The sequence below is a fragment of the Alligator sinensis genome, unplaced genomic scaffold (genome assembly GCF_000455745.1).
Source record: "Alligator sinensis unplaced genomic scaffold, ASM45574v1 scaffold181_2, whole genome shotgun sequence".
NCBI classification, from domain to species: domain Eukaryota; kingdom Metazoa; phylum Chordata; order Crocodylia; family Alligatoridae; genus Alligator; species Alligator sinensis.
Window position 1 is genome coordinate 658394 of NW_005842429.1, and position 9469 is coordinate 667862.

Below are 9469 nucleotides of genomic sequence, written 5' to 3' on the forward strand. Positions count from 1 at the left end.
AGGAACTATGTAGCTAGGTGGAGTGTGGGAGAGACAGAAAAGAACCATGAAGCACCTCCCCCCACCCCCAATGCCTGTGCCTGCCTCCTCCCACCAGCTGCCCCTTGCCTTCTTACTCACTGCTCTAGCTCTGGTCCTTCTAGCCCTGACCAAGTCCACTGGCTGCTGTTTCTACTTCTTCCTTGCCAGGCTGGGCTGAGGTCAGGTCAGTGCCTCGCTGCTGCTGAGTGCCCCAAAGGAAGAGATTTGGCAGAAGGTGTGGAAGGGGGAGGGGACAACAGGTGGTAGAGGTTTGGCCCTTTACTGCCTGCCACTGTGGAAGTAATGACCTTTTTCCTGCCAGGGGCAGGGGGCCAGACATTATGAGCCTTTGTGCTCTCTTCCAACTCTGCAGTCTATGAGTTTAAGACACCCCCAAACACACACACACACACACACACCTTTATATATGAAAATTATAAACCAATTTGTAAATTTTCCATGTGTACAACCCAGTTAGAAGGGGGTCGTCTTAAATTTGAGGTATTCTTGGATTTGGGTAAATACAATAGAGTATGAAGATTTTTTTCCAAAAAATATATGAAGAAAGCTAATTTTTATTTAAAGCTTTCATGGATTTAGTATATTCCCCCAAAATAGATACTTTTAGCTTTCTAGTATGTTGAGATTTAAAAATAATAGCTTTAGAGTCAAGCAAGTCCAAAATAATCCTTCAAACTGTTGGTGACTATGCTTTTAAGCATATGTAAATAGTGTTCTGAAGGGATTAACTTTAATTGATTTGCTTGGCATTCAAACTGTCTTTATGTAAATCACTGACAGCATTATCATATTGCATAAGTTGGTCCTGATGAAAATACTGCCATGGCTTGTTACAGAGTAATAAACAAGAACTGTGCACCGGGGGGGCAGGGGGTTGTTATCCAGAAGGTGGTTGAGTTTTTAAAATTGTTTGGGGCATGGATCTTCCTTTGGACACTTCCTGCCATGTCTGCTGCCATAATAAAAGTCTTAAGTCTAGGGGTGCACCAATAGAGATTTTTGGGGCCGATACCAATATCAGATTTTTAAGGTGGCATAATCAGCCAATACCAAGCAGATTTCTGATACCAGCTGGAGAAAGCTCTCCATGCTTTAAGTCTGTGGTGGAAGGGGAGGGGTGTGGGGAGGCAGATCAACACCTTCCCCCCCCCAAACACACACAGTGAGAGTGAGGGGACAGGGGCAGGCACTCTATCCATAGCTCTGTCCCAGCGGCACCATGTGCCTGGTGCAACCCCAGCTCTTAGTGGTACATGGGGGGAGACAGGGGCCAAGCCAGGGCTGCGCCAGGTATGCAGCAGCAGTAGAAGGGTGCTGTGGCAAAGTTTTCAGTGGCTGCAGCCCCCTCCATAGCCCCTGTTTGAGAAGAGCCCAGCGCAGCCCCAGCTCCAGTCTGCCCCATGCAGATCTGGGGGCACACGTTTTCTCCTCCCTCCCCCCCCCCCCGATGGCCATGGGTCTGTCTTGCACCCGTTCCCTGGATGGGCAGCACCTGCCCCTGTCCCCTCCCTCACTGTAGCGGGGTGGGGTTGATCTGGTGGGGGGTTGCACTTGGGGCAGACTCTGGCAGCACTGGGAGGGATGGCTACAGCCACCCCAGAATTCCCCATGCCACCCCTCCCAGCACTGCTGCCACCACCTCACCCCCACTCGGAAGGAGGCACAGCCTGCTCTCGCCCCATGCATAGACCCGTGGGGCATGTGCCCCCCCCGCCTCCCCTGAAGTTGCATGTGGCAGTGGGGAGCCACTTCCCCCCACCTCTTGGATGAGCCACCCATGGCTCCGTCCCACCCTGCCCCAGCTGGGCAGTGCCTGCCCCATTCCCTCCCTTACTGTGGGGACCTCAATTGGCACCCCCCCCCTCCCCCCCCCCCCCCCCCCCCAGCACTCCTTCCTCCCACAGACTTACTGGCAGGATGCTGCTCTCCAAGCTGTTGGGCTGTATATTAGTTATCAGATGGTATTGTATTGTAATGAAACTGTATTTATGCACCCCTAAATTATGTAGTATAATATTCGTTTATATGTATTCTTAATTTTTAATCATAGAATGGTAAGCGTTGGATTTCCTTACTAGATGATTCATTCATTATTTGCGATTTCTGTGTCAAGCTATATCTGGATTGAAATTCAGCTAAAGTACACAAACACGATTATAGAAATATGAGTTATGTATTTAGCACAAAATTCTGTTTAAAGGGGAAAAAACTAAAAGTTTATCAAAAAAAGTTAAATCAGTTTTAAAAGGTAAAACCAAGAATATTTTATCTGTAGCTAGAAAATTGAACTGTTTACATCAGGATGTCCTTTGCAATTTTAGACCAAGTAGTTTCATCTTCTTGCATTTCATTTTATTTATGGATTGAAGCAGGAACACTTGTTTACCTATTTTTAAAAATCAGCTTCTCAAATTTTAAATGAACTAACCTTTGAACTAATTGAATAAAATGAAAATATCAATAATCTCATCAGTAGATGAGATCAAATACAGGTTTAGAATTCAGTAAATCCTTGCTGCTCCAGTGATTTCCACCAGTACAGTTGTTCTACTTCAGCAGCAAATGCTGCTTGAATTTATTGAAATGTGTTAGTGTAGATTAAGTTATCAGACATTTAATTTTTCAATATCTTGTTCTCAGAAGACAAAAAGATTTAAATAACAGATCAGGTTTAAAATTATGAAAATAGCCTCTCTTCTGTCTTTGGTGATCTGAGCCTATATTTGACTAATGGTGTAAGACTCCAACATGATCCAGAATTAAAAAAAATAGAAATAAAAAAAAAATCATATATAAAAGAATACAGAAGAGTAAACACTTGTGAATTTTAGTTTATTGAAATACATTGCACATTTTACTCAGTCCTGTCTCAGCTGGGGGCTTGTCCACGTTAAGCAAGATCTTTTGATATTGTTTTAGAACAAAAGTTTATTCTGCTAAAGCTGTTCGTTTTTGCTAGCTAGCTTTTTTACAAATTGTTATTAATGTTATCAAAGCATGAAGTTTTCACGCAGTCTAAAAGTCCACTTGCTAGAATTTTGAAAAAAAAGTGAGGTGGTAAAAAGGAAATTAATTGTTCCTTGGTTTATGTGAAAGAAAAAAAAAATCACTTGTCAGCTGGGTTTTAATGAGTTCTTAAGATGAACAGAACAATACTCATTATTGGTTTCAACTTTACTAAAAGTATGAACTCTGATAGAATTGAAGACACTGACTCAGGCAAATGTATCAATGTCAACCAAGAATCTTGTGACCTACTTGGCATCAGTACTTTACCAATATGCTGACCATGCTTCAACACACATGAGGTTAATCCACTGATAGCTTAAAAAAAAAAAAAAGATTTTATATCCAGATTTACTTAATTTTAACATTCAGGTTTTCCTTAGGTGATTTAGAAAGAATAAGTAAATTGTTTGCAAGTGTAATGGAGTGCAAAATCTGAATATTGGATACATTTCTAAATCAGTATAGAAACATTAAATGTTTTATTTTTAAACTGTTGCATAAAGAGAGTCTCACTGCACTGTAAAACACTTGTAATGGAATAAATGCAGTCTTATGGTATAATTGTGACCTTTAGAGGATTTGTAGTGTCCCGCCTCCCCCACAATTTGAGGTCTGAATCATGCAGTCTTACATTTTAACATTCTGTATGTTTAAACTTTTATTTAGCAAACACACTTAATTGAGTTGTTAAAGTTGAGCTCACTTAATTGAGGTTATCCAGGGGAAAGAGATTTTAATTTAAACCTACAAGATCTTTTCCTTGTCCTCCATACTAGTATGTTGCAATTTGAACAAAAAAATGACTATTCGGTTGGTAAACCACAGTTTTTGTTTTGCTTGTTGTTGTAGCAGTACATTCTTTGGGACTGAGGAGTTCTGTTTGCTGGGCTAAAGTACTCTTCAATGAGGCATGGATTATAGAAACTAGATAAATTTTATTGTAGAACTTTATCTAGTATTGGTTTGGTCACCAATGTACTTCTAAGAGTTTATTCTCTTATAATTTTATAAAGTGCATAGCAACCAAATTATGTTACCTTTCAGTTTATGAAATTATGAAATTGCTTTCCCCAAGTAAAATAGATTTTTTTTTGTGGTGACCTAATTAAAGCTTTCAAAATCATGGGACTAGAATACATGAATCAGAATTAACTACTTGGTGTGCATATTCTGTGAGAACATGCACACCAGCAGGGAAGAGATTGCAAGTACTGGAACAGTTCAAAAACCTCATACGGACAAATTTACACACAGCTTCAGTATTCACATATAATAGTAGTATTAGTTTTATAAATTCATTTAGGTCAAAAGGAGCAGGTAGTCATGAAACAATCACAGAATTTAACCCTGAGAGAAGATAGTGCTCTGTGCAGGTGACTACCACTTGCAAAGTAGAAGGGGTGTGCTGTTTTCATTGTGGAACCTCCAGGGTAGAATATGGTTTGGATTTAAATTAAATAGAGGGACTGAAATAAAGCAATCAGTGTACTAGCTTTTCTTTATTTCTGTTAAATATTCTCTGGTCCTTTTAGGAAAGGGGAATCTGAGGGATAGTGTTTTACATTTCCAAAATGTTGTGACGAGTCAGGGAAAAAGTGAGTAAATGGGGAAAATGTATTACCATGATCTAGAAAGTAGAAAGAATTATTGGAGTAGGCTTAAGCATGTTTGTAGTTAAAATAATTTATTACAAAAAGTGATGAATGTCATTGTCTAGTGCCACAGGATGGCAGTCTTGTAACATTCTCATGGTCTGATGAATTATTTATAACATTGCAGTGAATTCCTTTAAAAAAAAAATTTAGAGAGTAAAATATGCGCACCCTTGGTACCATGTGATGAGATAGCAGGCAGACCAAGGACTGAAAAGCAGTTGCTAAAAGAGATCAACCAATAACAAAAAGGTGGCAAGTGATCTTGACTGTTGTCACAGATTTATTTTTTTTTACTACTTTTTCTGAACAGCATGTAGCGCAGTGGGGGTCATAATCCTTGACTATAGTCCCCGAGAGCTATAGAAATATAAACAAAAAACAAACAAAAAAAAATTAATTTAGGAAGAAGAATGCATTGAGAATAAAAAAGTTGAAGGCACGAAGGGAAGGAGGGAGAGCAGCAGAGTAAGAGATAAATGAAGTTCAAGAGAGCAGCCTTGAATACTCAGATAAATTGGTAGGTAAAGATACTATGGGAGGCAGCCCAAGGCACAAAGGTGGTCAGGAGAGTTGCCAGTTAATAAAACAATATTGAAGGCATACGTGTAAACTGTCCCAATATAACAAAGGTTAAAAGCATGATAAATGCTAATCTTGGTTAAATAGCAGAATCGTGAGCCATTCAGTGGCCTAACCTAACATTCAAGAAGTAACTCGAGCAGAAACAGGCTGCTTGCAGACATTAAACCAACAACAGTTCAAAAAACCCAGGGGAAGAAAAGAAAAAAGAAAAAAAAGTGCTTTAAACTCTGTGCACTCCAGCACCCAGCCCAGGACATGCCCAGAAGAGTCAGTGTTAATTGAATCTGGCTTACCTGACATCTGTATAGATAAGGTGCTTTTATCCAGTGGCCGATTGAATCGGCTTTAGCTATAAGTGCCAAAAAGCCTTGCTGAATCACCCAGTCTATACAGATGCTGTGCGATTGGGTCTAAGTAACATGCTGCTGCTTCTGGTAAAGCATAGGGTCTGCTGTTTAATGTTTGCAAGCAGCCCGAATTGGATTCCCAGAGACAAAATAAGTCTAGCATATCATCATGTAAGGCAAAAATTAGGAAGGCCAGGTGCAAAATGAGATCTAAGCTTGTAATGGAAATAAAGAATAAAAGAAAAAATGGATAGTTTAATTAGTAGGAAGAAGGAAAATATGGTGCAGAGATGACTGAAGTTGTGATGCCTTTGTTTTGGTATTTGCCAAAAGTTAATACTGATCAGAAGGTTAACATGAGTAGCAACAACAAGAAGGTAAGAAGTCAGGCTAGAATAGTGGAGAACACTTAGTGAAGATGCATGTCAAACTGAATGAGCCTGGTGGACTTTATGGTGAAGTATTTAAAGAACTGGCTGAAGCAGTCTCCAAGCTGTTAGGAATTTGTTTGAAAACTAGTAGAAGATAGGTACATTCCAGAAGACTGGAAAAAGGCAAAGCTCCTCTCCTTAAAGTGGTTAAAAAGAAGACCCATAGAATTACAGACTAGTCATCCTGGAAAGATAAGACGGTTTATTTCTAAGAACTGAGAAGATGATATCAGGAAGCTAACACAGTGCTAAGTGACTACCAACTTGGATTTGTTAGTCATGTTAAACCAATCTAATCTTTTTCTATGGCAGAGTAACAGGCCTTGTTGATTGAGGAGGAGCTATAGATATCATGTACCTTGATGTCTTTTGACACTTTCACATTTTAATAAGCAAGCTAGATAAAGATGGCCTAGAGAAAACTATTGTAAATGATGGTTAACCAACTACCTGGAAAACCACTGATAGCCAGGCTGGTTACCAGTGGGTCATTGTCCAAGTGGAAGGATGGATCAAATAAGGTTCCACTTGTCCTTGGTCTTGGTATTATTCAGCTATGCATTAATAAGTTTGGGTATTGTGTTAGAAAATCCGTTTTTATAAGTTTACAGATGTTGCTGAAGTGAGTGAGGTTGTAAGCATTTTGAAACAGAATATTAAGGGATGAACTTGACAAATTGAAAGTGCTGCGAGATAAGATGCCATTCAACAAGGACATTTGGAAAAATACTATACTTGGCAATAAATTACACCAACATAAAATGGGGAATAACTGGCTAGGCATCTCTTTTGCAGAAAAAGAATGTGGGTTGTAGTAGACTAAGCCGAATGCCAGCCAAAAACATCCTACTGATGCAAAAAAGAAAAATCTCTAGATACCATGAGATGCAAAAAAAACCCCAAAAAACAACCTTATATCGCGATGCATCCTCCTGATATTCTCAGCACTGATAATGCCCAAACTGAGGAACTGTGTTGAGTTTTGACCATGCTTGAGGAAATGTGGACCAATTAGAAGGAGAAGCAAAAAATATGTAGAGTTCTAGAAAACATGACTTCTGAGGAAAAATTTGAAAGAACTGAGTGAGGTTTTTTAGTTTAGGGAAGAGGCAGTATAAGGAGAGGTCAGATATGGTGATCACTTACTGCAAAGGAGAAGATTATGTATTTTTCCATATTCACTGGGCATGGGACAAGAAGCAATGAGTTAATGGCAACAAGTGAGGTGTAAATTAGATATTAGGTTGTTTTCCTAAGGCTTCCTCTACCCATGCAGGTAAAGGTGCAATGTGTTCTAATGCATGATTCACGCAGTTGTGCCTCTTGCATCTTGCCATGTAAGTGTGGAATGGCATGATTGTGGGATTGCTCATTAGATCCCATCATGCCTTATTGCTGGTGCAGAGGCAGCCTGATCCTGAACTCCCCTTGCACTGGCAAGAGGCAAGCTCCTGCAGCTGGGATCTCCACACACCCCAGTAGAGGGTTTCCCAGCTGTGGGGGCACCCATGCAGCAGGTCTCCCTCCCCCAGGGGTCTGCGATGCCCTCTGGCAGAAGGATTGCCACCCCAGGGGCTTCATGCATGCCCCATGCACAGGGAAATTAAATTGCTTCAAAAGCAGTCTTCCTACCACAGGGGTTTCATGCACTCCCCCAGACTGGGGGGGGGGGTGCAGAGGAAGAAAAAGGAAAAAAAAAAATTTACTTGAAGACATGCTACAGAGACCCAATATCCACAGCTGCAGGGTCTGGGTGGGACCCAGAGTCCTCAGCTGCTAGGGGTAAGAGCCCCCAGCAGTTGTGGGACTCACAGCCCTGGCTGGGCATGGTAAACCTGTATGGCTAGGAGCCCACAGCTGATGGGTTCCCAGCTGCAGGGAGCCCCCACTATACGTGCGGACTAAAGCTTATTAGTACTAACTTGATAGCTGGTTGTTAAGTTGAGGTCTAACTTCATGGCCAATTGGAGCTTTTCATTGTGTGATAAGTCCTTTGCATGTGTAGCTGGTCTCAAGGTAATTGCACAATTAACTAGTTAATTCTGCAGTACCTATAACATGTTGAGGGAAGCTAATTGTCAGGATAATTAAACATTGGGGGTGAGCAATTATTTTGGGCAGAGGACTGCTTACTGAGTTTTGGCAAGCCATTGAGGGCCACATGACAGACAGCCAGGGGCAGATTAATATTAATTTTCTAAATTTAGGGGCCCTGTGGGCCAGGTAGAGTGGCCTGCTAGGCCGCATCCAGACTGTGGGCCATATTTTGCCCACCTCTGGATAGATTATCAATGGAGGTTTTTAGGAAAAGTTAAAGTTATATCTGAAGTATGGTTTACATGCTCCATGGAGGAGTCAACTGCAGAGGGATAAATTAGATGACCTCTTGAAGTTGCTTTCAGCAGTATAATTTAGTAATAAATCCTAATCCTGCAGTGGCCTTGGCTTAAATAGAGACTCTTGTTGAACTTAATTGAAATTTGTATGAGCTTTAGGGTTCCATTGTAGGGTTGGGGCCAAAAGATGTGGCCCATACTATCTGTAGAAGTGAGGGAAAGCTAGGAAGGGAGTGGTCTCCTAGTTGTAGGAATATGGGAAAGAAGTAGGTGGGGGGAAGCCTATCCTGGAAGTTTCTATTTATTGTAAGTTATCCAAGAACAGGCAGCACAAGCAGATTGAATTGAAGAGACTAGTTGGTTTAAAATGGAGTTAAAGCTGAGTTTTTACTCTTTCAAGTTGAATGATAAAATAGTTCTAGAGATTGCACAGAATAATGAATTAAAGGGGTTTAAACACTTCAGGATGGGGAAGCAAGATGAGCCACAAGTGATACTAACAGTGGCAAAGTATGGTTTAATGAGTATAACTGAAATTTGATCTGAAGACTATCATAAGTGGCATGTTGGGATTATAGATAGTCCCAGAGAAATAAAGATGACAGCCACGGTGCATTTCAGTGAGGTACAGTATTATAATGGAGATACTGACAAAGTATATCGGGTAAGGCTTAGTGAGTCAACAATTAATAAGGGGAAAAAAACAAAACCACTGACAAGCATTGTTATGAAATTGGAAATTATTTGAATATACTATACTCATGGGGCATTTAGCTACCTAGGTCTATGTACTGGAAGACAGAATGAAACATGAGTCATAAATTATAGAAGACAGTATTATGCCATTTATAATCTATCCCATAGGCCTTGTTGATCAAGCAAACCAGAAAAACTTTAAAATAATTTGAATAATTGATCTCCAGACAATTTTTGAAAGATTTGAGAACCTAACAGCAGGAGACCCAAGGAAGTTGATTGGGCAAATACTTGTTAACTGCCTTTGTTTTATCCTGGCAAGTCTTTTACTATATTGCTTATTTAAGTGTGTGTGTGTGGGGGGGGTGGGG

The 9469-nt window shown here is 40.5% G+C and overlaps 1 protein-coding gene across 1 annotated transcript in view; it reads left to right on the plus strand.

The window, feature by feature from the left end:
• Positions 1-9469, plus strand: part of STT3B (STT3B, catalytic subunit of the oligosaccharyltransferase complex) — a 55193-nt gene that overhangs the window by 17237 nt on the left and 28487 nt on the right. The gene's annotated exons all lie outside the window — the stretch shown is intronic.